We start from the raw sequence: 15,167 nt of genomic DNA, 5'->3' as shown, positions 1-15,167 counted from the left end.
AACAGTGGGCCTTGCTGCAGTGTGGAGCCAGCTCCGGTGCTCCGGTCTGGCAGGGACCCTGGAGATGAAGAGGCTGAAGCCACGGAACCCTGCTCTCATCCTGCTCACCCCACAGCTCCCATTTCTACCTGTTCACACATGAGGGAGGTTTCCCTGAACAGATACGTCATGAGGATGAAGACCGTGTTTGAAAGGCCTGCGGAACTGTCTGAGGGCTCTGCACGAACAGAGACGCCCAACCAACACCGACGCAGACAGAGACACAAAGGCTATGTCGCCACTCCGGTTTTGCTGCAAAGGTGACTGATCCAACAATACCAGGAGCACACTCTGGGAGCCGCGGTATGAACAGGTGCGCTTACGGGCTGGGAGGAAGCGGCCCTCGGGGCTCCTCAGCCCCGGCCTCTTGGGCTCAGCGAGAGCCTGGCCGCCCGGGGGTCCCGGGAGCTGGGCCAGCGTCAGCATTCCTGCCTGGCCAGGTGTGGCACCGTAGCCCTGGGAGAAGCACCTCACCTCGTCCTCACAGCCTGAGGGAAGGGCCTGCTTCTGCGGCCAGGCGCTCCTGGCCGGGCTCGGGCCCGGACGCAGCCCTGTGCTGCCCTGGCAGCCGCTTGGCAGCTTGGCAGCGACAGCTGGCTTGGGACGTCCCTGAATTAGTTATTTCTTGTTTTTTCTCAGGACAAGAATAAGCTGGATGCCAGTGGCTCACGCCTGTCATCCTAGCTACTCAGGAGGCTGAGAGCTGAGGATCTTGGTTCAAAGCCAGCCCGGGCAGGGAAGTCCGTGAGACTCTTTATCTCCAATAAACCACCAGAAAACCAGAAGTGGCGCTGTGGCTCAAGTGGTAGAGGGCTCTCCTTGAGCTCAAGAGCTGAGGGACGGCGCCCAGGCCAGGAGTTCAAGCCCCACAACCAACAAAATAAATAAGAATCGGCCTGTGGTGCATCTTCTGGAGGTGCTGCCCTGGAGAGACACCAAGTCCCCATGTGTGCGCCCTGTGTGCCGTGTGGCAGTCCCCACGGTGTCCCCACGGTGTCCGCTGATGGATGTGCTCTGGACATGGAGCGCCCCCTGCTGGCCTCGGTGCACTATCCACAACTCCGCCTGCACACGGCTGTAGTTTTTGCCAGTGGTGGCAAGCTCCATAATCGCTTCCATGTCAACTCCATGTCATTTCCTTCCATGTAACCTCCGAGCGCTCTTTCCACCTGCTGTATACACAAATCCATTTGTCTGGGCACATGGCCAGCCGTGAGGTCCCACACTCTTAGGTCTTGATTCTTTTCCTGTCCGGAAGACTCCGGGTCTGTGCACTTGGAGTGATGGTGGCCTGGCCGTCGGTTGTGGTTGCTGCTGGGCGTGTGGAGTCTGGAGCCAGGGCCCCACGGAGGAGGGATGGCCCTGCCCCATCGTGAACGCACACCGCTCAGCCGCTGACGTCCAGGCCTCTTCCCTCTACCCCGGCATGACACTGAGCCCCATAGGCTACCAGAAGGAGGTCCCCACAGCTGTAGGCCCACAAGGTCACCTCCGGGCATCTGGAGTGGGAACCCACAGAGGTCTCGGGGCCTGGACGGCCAGCCGTGGAAACGGAGGCCCTGCCAGGCAGACAAGAGCGCCTGTGGAGCCAGGAGGGCTGCCCCTGCCTGTCAGGAGGCACTGGAGGTGGGAAGCACAGTATGTGCATTGAGTGCACACTGAGCACAGCGTGAGTCACACATGTAATGTATGCGTATAGTTGTCCATAGCCACAGAAACAGACGTGAGTAGAAGCCCACACACAGCTGAACTCTGGTTTTGTTTGCATGTATTACAGGGTAAGTGCGAATGTACATTTTGAAAACACTGTCTGCCCCTGCCCCCGAATGCATGGTGCAGACTGGTACCTTACCCACATGGAGGGTCGCCTGCTAACCCAACTGTGGTCAGCTCCTCTCCTCCCCCTTCCCCTCCCCCAGCAGTGGGCAGAGCCGGCTTCCCCCTCCCCTCCCTCCTTCCCTCCCCCCCAGGTGGGCAGAGAGCCAGCTCCCCCTCCCCCCACAACACCCCCCCTCCCCTGCGGTGGGCAGAAAGCCAGCCCCCCCCCCCGACTCTTCCACCTGTAATTGCTGTAATTTCCTGGAGGCTGCTACCTGAGTCCTGGGGGGGCTGAGCACCTGCACCCCACTGTCTCCCACAGGACCCGAGCAGGTTATCATGCAAATCGCAAGCATGTGGCCAATCATCACCTCAAGAGAAGAGGAAGCACGTGATCCCCGGGAGGGCCCCTCCTGCTCTGAGCTGTGATCATCTGCTTCCAGCCCTCCTCCTAGTGAAGACAGTAAACTAGGCTCTCCTGTCCACTCACAGGTGCGCACCCGCATTGAGCAAGTCAGAGGAATTCCTGTGTGGCTGAGTGTGTGAGCAGGAGAGCCGGGGGCCTACCGGCCCGCCGGGTGTGGTCAGGCTCTGTTCACCAGAGGCTCGCCGTCTCTCACAAATCGGGCTCCGCTGTGTGCAGGAAGCAAGCGAGGGCCCGCCACGGGTCTGAGGCTCTTTGCACTCATCTGATACTCCACAAGATGCCCGGGCCTGGAAGGCTGTGTGGACGACGTCTTTGGTTCCCAAACGGAGCTGACCCCCCCTCGGAGGGCACTGTCCCGCACAGCGATCAGAGCTGCGCAGAGGCTCCACAGGCAAGTGACACCCTCGCTGGGCCCGCTGGGCCCCCCTCCCCAGCAGCGGGCCGCCTCCTCCTGAGCCCTGCGGGCCCTCAGGCTGGGCGCCCTCAGCCGGGAGGAGGCAGTGCCTGAAGACCTGCACCTGGCCACAGGCTGAGCGTGAGCCACCGCCTCACCTGGACGGGCGGGGCTGCTTCAGAGACGTCAGCTGAGACAGTACACGGTTCACCCTGAGGGGACTAGGAGGCCTCTGGGAGCGTCAGCCACGGCCGGACCTGCATCTGGTCAGGGGCCAAGGCGCCCTTGGTCCTGTCTCCACCGCGTGGAGTGTGACCACACCAGAGGGCTTCCTGGTTACACACAGGAGGAGCGTGGTGCCAGCTCCTAACGCGCCGCTGCGAGGCATCTGTCTTCTGCAGGACCTGGTGTTGCTCTTGCACTCGTGGGCTGTTGTGTTTCCTTCTAAAATCCAAATTCACACTCTTATAACCTGGCCAGAGTCCAATTTGACAAAAGCATCTTACAGCCAGCAGCAGCCACGTCTCTAACGGCTCTGTCAGGCTGTGCGGCCGGGCAGCCTTCAGTCAGGCCGACCTGTTGGAGAGCTGTGGGTGTCTTCTTATTTTTGGTCCTGGTAATTTCTGGTTTGTAGGTGTGGAGGATGAGGAATTTTCCAGTGACTCCACAGCGAATACAAGACAATTGAACAGATTCCCTGCTAAAATTCTGGTCTGTGCTCTCCTGCTGTGTGGCTTTTTTTTTATTCTTTCATGGAACTCTGCCTCTGCAGCCCCAAAACTGCTACAGAATGTCATGCTGACCTCTGACTAGCTGAACCTAGTGTCCTGAAGGTCATTGTGTGTGTGTGTGTGTGTGTGTGTGTGTATACCAGTCTAGTGCTTGAACTTGGGATCTGGGCACTGTCCCTAAACTTTTTGCTCAAGGCTAGCACTCTACCACTTGAGACATAGTGCCACTTCCAGCTTTTTGTGGTTGGTTGGAGACAAGAATCTCAGGTGCTTCCCTGCCCAGGCTGGCTTTGAAGCACAGCCTTCAGATCTCAGCCTCCTGAGTAGCTAGGATTAGGAGCTTGAGCCCCCAGCACCTAGAACAACTTTTAAATTTTCTTCAAACAGCAATCTCCTAGAAAGTTACTTTTGATTCTTATCTCACTATCCAACTAGCAAAGTTTTCTATTTCAAGTAAACTTAGAATGGGCATTCTTGCCAGCTACGAAGCTTCCTTGCCCCTTTGTTCCTGGGATGATGTCATTGTGCGCTTCTGGTATCTGTGGGTGGACAAGGCAGGCGCTGGGAAGGGGTGATGCCAACGTTGGGACCCCAGCGGTGACGCTGCACAGAGGGTGTCAGAGATGGCGCCACACACAAGCAGAAGCCGCGTGACAGAACACGCAGTGAGCGCCAGGCCGGCGCTCACTGGGGGCCGTCCATGACGGCTGTGCCTCCCTCCCCGCCCCCCCCGCCACTCTACCAAGAAACTGCTGGAGCGGTGATGTCGCCACCCACAGGACCAAGTCCACGGCACAGTTCTGCCATGCCACACCCCCGGGGGACCAGTGGCTGTTCTTACTGTCGCCCTACATGGGTTTGATGCCATGGCTCTGACAGGAAGGGAACGAGATGAGTGTAATGAATGGAACACACATACATGCATGTGTGGGCATATAGCCACGCACGTGTGCTCACATGCACACATAAGCACCTGTGGTGTGTGAGAGATGGTCAGCCCCAGGTCACAGCTGTGGTGGGGCACAGGTCAGCTGGGGCCGTCACAGGCCAGCAAGGTGGGAGCTGGGATTTTCACTGCATCCCAAACAGCAGACATCAGTTACGTGCTGCGTAAGGAGGGAGCCGGCCGTCCACGCGTGTCTGGGAAGGTGCTGGCAGGTCCAGCAAGCTCAGGCCTCCCACGTCACCTCTGTCAATTTATTTCTGCTTCAAGGCTTGAGGATGGACTGGCCCCGAGAGCCAGATGACCCAGCTCTGTGCTCAGCCAGGCCTGAGCAGCAGCAAGGCCGACCTGTCATCGGCTTGGCTGTTTCAGGCAGGAGGGGGTGGAACTCAAATTCAACTTCCTCAGCCAGTTGTCACTTTGCAAACTGGGGCACAGACTTGGAGGAGAGCGTCTCTGCGTGTGAGACTACTCAGCACTGTCTGGATAGCACGCGAAAGGTAGTCGTGGACGTGGGAGAGCCGTGGACGTTGTGGGCAAAGGTTACTGGGGGGACAGACGGGTGGGTGAGATCGGGAAGCCCGGGAGAGGCCAAAGCTGTGAAGAGTTGGGTGGTGCGCTTGTGTGGGGGCGACAGGCAGGCAGCCATGTGTGCAAATGATCACATCAGCCGGAGAAGCCAGAGAAGCTGCTGCGGCTCATGGAGTCAAATATGTCATTCATTCTCACAGATCACCCAGGCCCTCAGCTTCAGGGGACAGCCACCGCCACCCCCTGGCAGAGGGGGCAGCAGGACCAAGGAGGCTCAGTGGGACAGACAGGCCTACCTGCACAGCCACACCCGTCACCGCATCAAGATGGCTGTGTCCACGTCTGTCTGTCTGTCTGTCTCCACAGTGCCACAGTTCCTCAAAGATAGAAACCGCTTAAAACACACTGAGCCCGCCTGGCGCTAGGAGCAGTTAGGAGAAATTCTTGGAAAATGAGAGCAATTTTACAACGAGGGACATTGAGTGATGAGACCCACGGCTGTGCTTGCAAACAGGGCTTCCGTTCTTGTGAAATGCAGGGCGTCCCACGTAGGCCAGGTGCTGGCCCTCTGCTCAAGGCAATTCAGCAGTGCCAGGTGCCTGGCTTGCCACGCCACCTCCTGCTCCCGTTCTCTGTCTCTGATGAACAGGCCTTCTCTGAGAGGTGCTGCTTGAAAGTCAGTTCCAGTATAAATGAGTGTCCTTTTAGATCCAATCTGTATGTGTGCTTTCTCCCTGTCACCCAACATTAATTCTGCACAGACTTAGTGCTAGGTTGCACTCCGGACTTGCAACTCAAGGGCAAAAGGGAGATTTCAGGACAGATTTAATCCACAGCCACACAGGTGATTAGAGCGTTGGCAGATACCTTAGGAAAAATTGCCAATGGAATTGGAGCTATTTAGCTTGGACGAGGGAGAAAGGCTGTATTCATCGCCCACAGCACTTCACGCCCCTATTTTGGTCTCCTCCAATCTTGGTTTCAGAGGCTGGGGAATCTGGAGGACTGTTCGGGCAGCCACTGGCAGGTGCCAGCAACCACTGGGTCCGAGAGCCTGCGGGGAGGCCTTGCAGTAGCCCCTGGGCTGCTCTCCCTGCATGCCTGGTCGGGGTTGTGTCGGCTCCTGGCTCTCCCTGTGTGTCTGGTCAGGGTTGTGTCAGCTCCTGGGCTGCTCTCCCCTCATTGTAACACATAACTTCACACAACAGGCAGAAACTGACCCTGTCTTTCTTCTTCCTCCTAATTGTATTCGAGATATTGCTAACCTTTTCCTGCCTTTGAAATAAAGGCACGACCAAAGAACCTTACTATAAAGTAGAAGTGACTTAAAATCTCATCTATGGTCAGGCACCGGGTGCCAGTGGCTCACTCCTGTAATCCTAGCTACTCAAGAGGCTGAGATCTGAGGATCGCTGTTCAAAGCCAGCCCAGGCAGGAAAGTCCAGGAAACTCAGAAAATCAGAAGTGGTGTTGTGGCTAAAGCGGTGAGCGCTCGCCTTGAGCTGAAGAGCTGAAGGACAGCACCCAGGCCTAGAGTTCAAGCCCCACGACCAACCCCCCCCCCCCAAAAAAAAAGATCCACAAATGTGGTGACATCGGCCAAGATGCATTGTGCGTATAAACTGACTCATTGGATGGTAACTCCCTGCCACTGCTTAAAGATAATGAAAACACAATTTTGAAAATCTCATCTGGAACACATGGTTTTCCTAACTGACCTCAACGGAGAACTCAGGGAATGGACGCGGCATGGCGCGTCTTCTCCTCACTCCAGGAGGTATCGGGGCTGCTGGTCAACACCCATCGGGATGCTGAATGCCCTGAAAACGACCTGGCCCCAAACCTCCCTGCAGCCAAGGCTGAGGGCTGGGAGCAGCCCCCCGCGGACCCCACAGCCAGGAAGCCTTCTTGCCTGTGGGCCCATTTGGCCTGCCTCGTATTCTTGCTCTCACCTGGGCAGCCGACTGTAAGCACACACCTCAGGTGCTGCTGTGCTGAGCAGTCTCCAGGTGTGCAGCTCCTACAGCCTGTGTGCAGACCAGGAGTATGACACTTGTGGAAAAGACAGCCCTGGAGCTTGAGTGCATGCTGGGGCCACGGGAAGCAGCAGGTCCAGAGGGCTACCTGGGGCTGGAGAAGACTTCCAGGGTGAGGGCGAGCAGGGGACCAGCCAGGCAGGGTTCAAGGACTAGGGAAGGCCAGAGAAAGTTCTGACTGGCGCTCAAGAAAGGCCAGTGTGGCCGGGGGAGAGGAGGGTCTTGAGGCCAGGGAGACTGGTGCGGGCAGCTCACCACCACAGTGGGAGGTGTGGAAACTTCCAGAAACTCAGGTTACAGGGATGAGAACGGCTGTTTTCTGGATGTGGTCACTGCTGTTGGTGAGGAAGAGGCAGAGAGGGCGGCCCAGAGGTCGGTTGTGGGGAGCCTGCCCTGAGTGGGGTGCAGAGCAGCAAGGCAGCTCCATGCCAGACACGAGCGTCACTGCCACCGAACCCTGCGCCCCGCCACGAGCGCCACTGCCACCGAACCCCCGCGCCCCGCCACGAGCGCCACTGCCACCGAACCCCCGCGCCCTGCCACGAGCGCCACTGCCACCGAACCCCCGCGCCCCGCCACGAGCGCCACTGCCACCGAACCCCTGCGCCCCGCCACGAGCGCCACTGCCACCGAACCCGTGCCCCGCCACGAGCGCCACTGCCACCGAACCCTGCGCCCCGCCACGAGCGTCACTGCCACCGAACCCCTGCGCCCCGCCACTGCGGGCGCCCTGGGCGACTGGGCACCACCTGCCTCCCTCTGGTCCCCCGGCTGCCGCGCTACCTACACACTGCCCGCCCACCCGTCCCCTCCAGCCCCTGTCCTCCCCCTGCCCAGGCCTCTCCCCCTTTTCAACATTCTTCCTTTCCTCCCCACCGCCCTCCCCCACTCATTCTGTCTCCCAAGTTCCCACACCTCGGTACCGTGCACTCTTCTCTCCCAGAGACCTCTGTTAGAAGCTGCCAGTAATCACTTGGCACCCGTGTGGATGAGAGAGGTTGATGTGCTAGGTCCAGCACATGGCCACGTGGCCTGGAAGGATCCCACTTCAGACTTGGCCGCTGGGCCTCTCAATGCTCAGGCGAACGCGGAGGCAAGCAAGGGGCTCCCAGAGCAGGTCACATAGATGTGTGTTTTCAGAAAGGTGTCTGTCTGAGTGTGGCCCGTCCTGTCATTCACCTGATCCAATCTTGGAGTGAAACCAGAGCCTAATTTCCCCTAAAACTGGCAATGAAGGAAGGATATTTTGCAGCTCTTTTCTGCCATAGTATTTCAATGGTTCTCAAACTCTGTCGTTAAGAATTCCGTGACATCTAACCCAAGTCTCTTGTGGTTTGACTTAACTGTGTTATGGTTGCCAGGAATTTGTATTGCAATTCTAATTGTTGTTTTCTTTCAACACCCACATTGTTGGTGCAGTGTTTGGGAAGTGAGAAATCAGAAACTGTGAGTTGAACAGAACCAAATGTTTGGCCACATAGTCTAAAAGAAACAAACTTTCCTGAGAACGCCAGTCCCATTGACAACGTTGAGTAAATAAAGTATCTTGTGGGCATGGACAGCAGATGGACGTGGAGAGGGCAGGGGCAGAGGCCAGACACTCCCCCCACCACGGCTGTTGGGTGCCCTAACCTCCCACTGGGCAGGGGTGAGCCCTGCCAGGAGCGCCAGGTCTGGTGTGCACCCTTCAGAGCAGAGACACCCACCTCCTTGGAGGGTGGTGTCAGGGGTGTGGGACCTCAGGCTTGCTGTGGGGATGGTCAAGGGACCCACCTTCTCAGCCCGTGGGCGTGGAGACCAGGCCCACACACCCACTCCCTGCATGCACAGTCCTCTCCCCAGCTGTGAGGGTGCTGGGCTTCCATCTTCTCCCTGCCAGTCAGGAGTCACTGCTCACCACGTCAGTTAGAGCCGGCCTCTGTACAACAGGACAGTGTAGAGCCAGCCACTGTAGAGCCGGCACTGTGCAACAAACAGGCCACTGTAGAATCAGGCACTGAAGAGGGAACAGAAAACACTATGAAAGGAAACGTACTCACTACCTGACTCATGCAACTATAGTCCCTCTGTACATCACCTCTATAATCGCAATAAATTAATAATAAAATTTATGTAACAGAAAAAATAGTTTTAAAATGTTCTGCTGCAGTTACTGGTGGCTTTGCTGTTTGTACACCTTGCTCTGTGGATGAGGACCATTAATCACCAAGTTTCTACATGTCTTACAGATTTGGAAATTATGTCTCATCAATCATAATTGAAAAATAATGGTTGATTTCTTTAGCAACAGCATGGCTAAAGTTAGATCTAATTAGCAAATTTCCAGTCCTGTTCCTCATATATTTGTGTACATATGAAAAAATAAATCCTCTGTAACTTGTGTCACTTTGACACATAGAAAATAAATCCATTATAAAATGAAATAACTGAATTATATAAATATATAAATAAATATAGATAAATATAGTGTAAATAACTCAATTGAGTTTAAAGAACCAGGAAGAAGTGGTAAGGCCAAGAGCTACCTAACATCTGACCTTGGCCAAGGACCCAGGGCTTGTACAATGTGCTTGCGTTCATCCATGTGGGTCTGCTGACACTTACAAAGCCTGGTGCCGGGACTGCTCTAAGTACATGTTTTGTCTTAATCTTTACCACTGCCACATAGGGTAAGCTCAGGACCACCGAAGTGGTCCTGAGCGTAGGGTGGTTCCATTCCGTGGTGGTAGGAGAGTCATGTAATCTCAGCAGAAACTCACTGTCGGAGGTGACCCACACAACCATTCTGTTTTTCACCTTTAGCAGGGGTCATCAATAAATTCTGTGAGATACTCAACACTTGATCATTTGTGTCAGGTGGCTTTGCCACACCGTAGGCCAAGGCCTGTGCATGAACACACCGAATGTGAAGGTGGTATTCAGTGGCTTGCGGGTTTATCTGGTTGTAACAGGTCATGAGCGGAGGCACATCCTTCCTGTTGTGTGGAGTCTGAGGCCTGGCAGCCACACGGTGACTGGGTCAGGATCTAGGGGGCTCCATCTGCTTTGGTCTGACTACAGAAGCTGTGTCTGAGGATGCACCTGGGAGAACAAACCCTTTGGAGGTCATGTGACTGGGTTGAGACTAGAGCTGGGCCACCACATTGTGCAAAAGTAGCACTTAATTCCCACCCACAGGCCACGTTCCCCTCAGTGGCCTTGTTTCAAGACAGCTTTCTCCAGCTTTCATATCTGTAGAGGCCTAGGGAGATCATGTTGGCATTGTTATTTCCACTAATATGCCACTAATCTCCAGCAGCTCAGAATGATGCTGGCTCTGAAGTACTTAGTTCTCTGAGGAACATGCTGTTTCCAACTTCATCTTTGCTGGATGTCTGTGATACAAGTTGAGCCGAAGAGCCCCTGCACCATCAGAATGTTTAATGGCTCATGAGAGATCAATGCCCTGATCAATGGGGCTTTCCCTGAGGCCAGGCCTAGGAAATATGTGTCTGTCACAGGAAAAGGCTTCTATGGACAACCTTTGAAGTGCTCAGACCCTATGAAGAATTTCTCTGCTTTATAGGAACCAAGGCCCACAGACAACCCTGGTTCTGTGGGTTTCCGTTTCTCTACGTTGGTGGTTTTTCACCCTCAGCGGTGCAGTGAAATTACCTGGCACCTGTGTGCAAAGCAAACCCACCCATTTTCATACAGACATGTCCAACAGGCCCCAACAAGGAGAGAACACTGTGCGGTGTGTGCCCACCGGCTCCCAGGGTGTGAAGCCCGCGGTCTCCTCTGCACGCCACGGGCGCCCCAGCTGCCAGGCCTCGGGAGATCACGGTCCAGACCTCCGGGAGATCACGGTCCAGACCTCGGGAGATCACAGTCCAGACCTCGGGAGATCACCGTCCAGACCTCGGGAGAACACGGTCCAGACCTCGGGAGATCACGGTCCAGACCTCCGGGAGATCACCGTCCAGACCTCCGGGAGATCACCGTCCAGACCTCCGGGAGATCACCGTCCATACCTCCGGGAGATCACGGTCCAGACCTCCGGGAGATCACGGTCCAGACCTCCGGGAGATCACCGTCCAGACCTCCGGGAGATCACGGTCCAGACCTCGGGAGATCACGGTCCAGACCTCCGGGAGATCACCATCCAGACCTCCGGGAGATCACGGTCCAGACCTCGGGAGAACACGGTCCAGACCTCGGGAGATCACGGTCCAGACCTCCGGGAGATCACCATCCAGACCTCCGGGAGATCACGGTCCAGACCTCGGGAGAACACGGTCCAGACCTCGGAGATCACGGTCCAGACCTCCGGGAGATCACGGTCCAGATCTCCGGGAGATCACGGTCCAGACCTCCGGGAGATCACCGTCCAGACCTCGGAGATCACGGTCCAGACCTCCGGGAGATCACCGTCCAGATCTCCGGGAGATCACCGTCCAGACCTCGGGAGACCAGCGCTTACACACCACCCCGTCACCCTCCGCTCACAGCGCGGTGTCCTGCGTAATCCTCGGTCCCCTTCCCACGCCATGTGCACCTGGTGGCAAGTAAACTAATGCTGAAATGAACTTCAGGAAGTGGCGAAGAGAAGCCAAAACGGGTTCCTTCTGTGAGCGCGAAGCCGTGTCCTCCCCGCAGGTGCCGAGGGCGCGCGCGGGTTAACGGGGCGGGGCCTCCCCGCAGATGACGCGTTGGACGGGGCGGGGCCTCCCCGCAGATGACGCGTTGGACGGGGCGGGGCCTCCCCGCAGATGACGCGTTGGACGGGGCGGGGCCTCCCCGCAGATGACGCGTTGGACGGGGCGGGGCCTCCCCGCAGGTGCCGAGGGCCCGCGCGGGTTGGACGGGGCGGGGCGGAGGCTCCGGTGCCAGGCACGGAGCGGCCTGCAGCGGCGGCCTGGTGCGCGGGGAGCCTCGGGCCGGGCCCGGCCCCGAGTTCAAGTCCCAGGGCTGGCCAAGGAAGAGAGGGGATAATGTCACCCAGGCCACAACTCCCCAACCGCCAACACACAGCCTGTTCTACCGCGGGGGAGGCTTCTAGAACGCCTCGGATTAGGAGCAAGGAGAGAAGGGGTGCGATTGGCCCGGCCGGGGCCCCTCCGCCCCAGGACCCCGCGGCGGGGGCTGCGACGGCGGCGCTCCGGGCCCGAGCCCGGCCAAGGTGCGCGTGCGCGTGCGCAGCGCGTCACCATCGACGCGCGGCCGCCGCGTGCGCCTGGCCTGCAGCGCCAGGCGCTGCTCTGCGCATGCGTCAACCCGGCCGCTGCCGCGCAAGCGCCTTCCGCAGCGAGCTGGCCTACGGGCACGGACGAGGCGCGGCTCGGGCCGTCTCTGTGGGCTTCGTGGCCGGCACGGCCGTGGGCCTCTGCTTGAGCACCATGCCGCGCGGAGGAGCGGGTGAGAGCGGGCGCAGGGCCGGGGCTCGTGGCGCTGGGCCCAGTCCCAGACGGGGCGGAAAGACGGCGGGGCGCGGGGCGGGGCAGGGCAGGGCCAGGCCTCCCTCTCCCAGGCCCGGTCCGGAGCCGAGGTCGCCCGCGCCCTGTTCACGCGGGCCGGGCCTGAGCCGCCGCGGGGGGCCTGAGCCGACGCGGGCCTGAGCCGACAGGGGCCTGAGCCGACGGGGGCCTGAGCCGACGGGGGCCTGAGCCGACGGGGCCTGAGCCGACGGGGGCCTGAGCCGACGGGGGCCTGAGCCGCCGCGGGGGGCCTGAGCCGACGGGGGCCTGAGCCGACGGGGGCCTGAGCCGACGCGGGCCTGAGCCGACGGGGGCCTGAGCCGACGCGGGCTCTGAGTGACACGGGCAGGGCCTGAGCCGACGCGGGCTCTGAGTGACACGGGCAGGGCCTGAGCCGACGCGGGCCTGAGCCGCCGCGGGCCGGGCCTGAACCGACGCGGGGGCTCTGAGTGACACGGGCAGGGCCTGAGCCGACGGGGGCCTGAGCCGACGGGGGCCTGAGCCGACGGGGGCCTGAGCCGACAGGGGCCTGAGCCGACGCGGGCCTGAGCCGACAGGGGCCTGAGCCGACGGGGGGGGGGGGGCCTGAGCCGACGGGGGCCTGAGCCGCCGCGGGGGGCCTGAGCCGACGGGGGCCTGAGCCGACGCGGGCCTGAGCCGACGCGGGCCTGAGCCGACGGGGGCCTGAGCCGACAGGGGCCCGAGCCGACAGGGGCCTGAGCCGACAGGGGCCTGAGCCGCCGCGGGGGGCCTGAGCCGACGGGGGGGGGGGCCTGAGCCGCCGCGGGGGGCTTGAGCCGACGGGGGCCTGAGCCGACGCGGGCCTGAGCCGACAGGGGCCCGAGCCGCCGCGGGGGGCCTGAGCCGACGGGGGGGGGGGGGCCTGAGCCGACGCGGGCTCTGAGTGACACGGGCAGGGCCTGAGCCAACGGGGGCCTGAGCCGTCGCGGGCAGGGCCTGAGCCGACGCGGGCTCTGAGTGACACGGGCAGGGCCTGAGCCGACGGGGGCCTGAGCCGCCGCGGGCAGGGCCTGAGCCGCCGCGGGCTCTGAGTGACACGGGCAGGGCCTGAGCCGACGCGGGCTCTGAGTGACACGGGCAGGGCCTGAGCCGACGCGGGCCGGGCTGAGTTGACGCAGGCCCTGAGCCGACACGGCGGACACCGGGGTCCTGGGGACGGGCAGAAGGGGGGTCAACAGGAACAACTGGAATACTCCAGACCTCTGGACCACCAGGCGTCCACACCAAGCCCGGCTCAGCTGGCCTGGCCCCTGCAGTGGGTCTCAGGAAGCCATGATCTGGACTCTGCTTTGGTGGGCTGAGGGCCATGGCACACTGGGTTCTGCTTCTCTACCATGTCTGCATTCCCTCCAGCACACCTTTGGCACACAGACAAACTGGCTCCCCATTGCGTCTCCAAGAGGGCCTAGGGGTGCAGGGACAGACTGTGGCCAGACTGCCTTTCTGCCACAGCAGACGAGGAGCCAGCCAGAAAACAGCACAGGAGAGCCTCTCATGGCAGTCTGTGTTTTCCCTACACACCACCTTCTCTCAGATCTTTGCATAAGGTCCTTGGGACAAAAAATAGCCCAGCCAGGCCCGACCCCTGCCCCTGGACAGCCTAGACTGGGGTCTAGGGGAAATCTGTTAGGCCCCTGGTGCCTGTACTCTCCCCTTGAAGAGGGCTCTCTTTCCCGTGGATCCCACCCATGCCTCCCGGGCCAGGGCCAGCAGTCTGTGAGGGACACCGAGGGGTGAGGGCAGAGGAATCTAACGAAGACCCAGGACATGCCCGAGTGGCAGTGCTCGGCCCCTGCACCTTCCCCTTGTAGGGATGGGACATGAACACACCAAGAACACACATCTCCACATAGACACTGCCCCAGCAGTGGCTAAGACCCATGGGAGGGCAGCCCGGTGATCTGCAGGACTGGCCCACATTCAAGGTGCTTCCCCCTGCTGTGTACCCCTCCTGGTAGGTCCTCACCTTCATGAAGACCCCAGGAATAAACCCAGGTTGCTGACCCTGGAAACCATCCCGGTCACAGGATGGAGGGGCCATCAGCAGGGCTGCTGGGAAGAGGGGATGGGAGGACGCTGCTGTGTGGCTGGTCCCATCTTCAAGATCAGTCTGCCCTGCTGCCAGCTTCCAGAGGACACAGGTGGGCCTGGAAGCACCCTGTGCCGTGGCCTCATCTCCCCATCTGGTTTCCAGTGTCACAAGCTTCCCGCACACTCACCAACCTTCTCCGGTGTAGACTGGCTCCACACGAAAAGACCCGCACACAGTGGGGCCGCCTCGTGCCCTTGGCGTGTGAAGTGACGGAAATCCAGCTCGGCTGAGTCTGTTCCCATCCCAACACAGACTGCTGAGGACAGCGGGCAGTGTGGCCCACTGTCAGTGTGTCCAGGGGGCCTGCTGGCTGTGCCCCAGCTAGCCAGTGATCTCCAAAACAGAAATGGTCCTAGAACATGTCAGCCTTGAGGAGGGTCTGTACCTAGACCTTTGCCCAGTCCCCGGTGCCCCTTGGCCTTCAGCCCAAACCCACGTACCCCAGACCCCACTCCTCCAAACCTATACCACCCACCCTGTCCTACACTTACGCCACTAGCATCTTGTCTCTCCCCAAGCCTGTGCCCTCCCCCTCTGCCGTCCCCCAAACTTGTACCACTCTTCCTTCCTCCTACCCCAAGCCCGTACCTGAGGCCCAGCCCACTCCTCCCTCTTCCACCAGTCCACGTGCTGACTCCTCTCACCCCCCACACAGATCCACAGTCATCAACTCGGTTGC

At 59.6% G+C, this 15,167-nt stretch overlaps 1 long non-coding RNA gene across 1 annotated transcript; it reads left to right on the top strand.

The window, feature by feature from the left end:
* LOC138839186 (uncharacterized) lies at positions 1-3,914 on the top strand. The gene is made up of 3 exons (XR_011375901.1): positions 1-352; positions 679-1,817; positions 2,180-3,914. It is a non-coding gene; the product is annotated as an uncharacterized lncRNA (long non-coding RNA).
* The last annotated feature ends 11,253 nt before the right edge of the window (positions 3,915-15,167 follow it).

Source organism: Dipodomys merriami, unplaced genomic scaffold, assembly GCF_024711535.1.
Source record: "Dipodomys merriami isolate MVZ:Mamm:240054 unplaced genomic scaffold, mDipMer1.0.p SCAF_297, whole genome shotgun sequence".
Lineage (NCBI taxonomy): Eukaryota > Metazoa > Chordata > Mammalia > Rodentia > Heteromyidae > Dipodomys > Dipodomys merriami.
The sequence above is the reverse complement of the archived record's forward strand: the minus strand, read 5'-3'. Positions and strand labels throughout refer to the sequence as shown.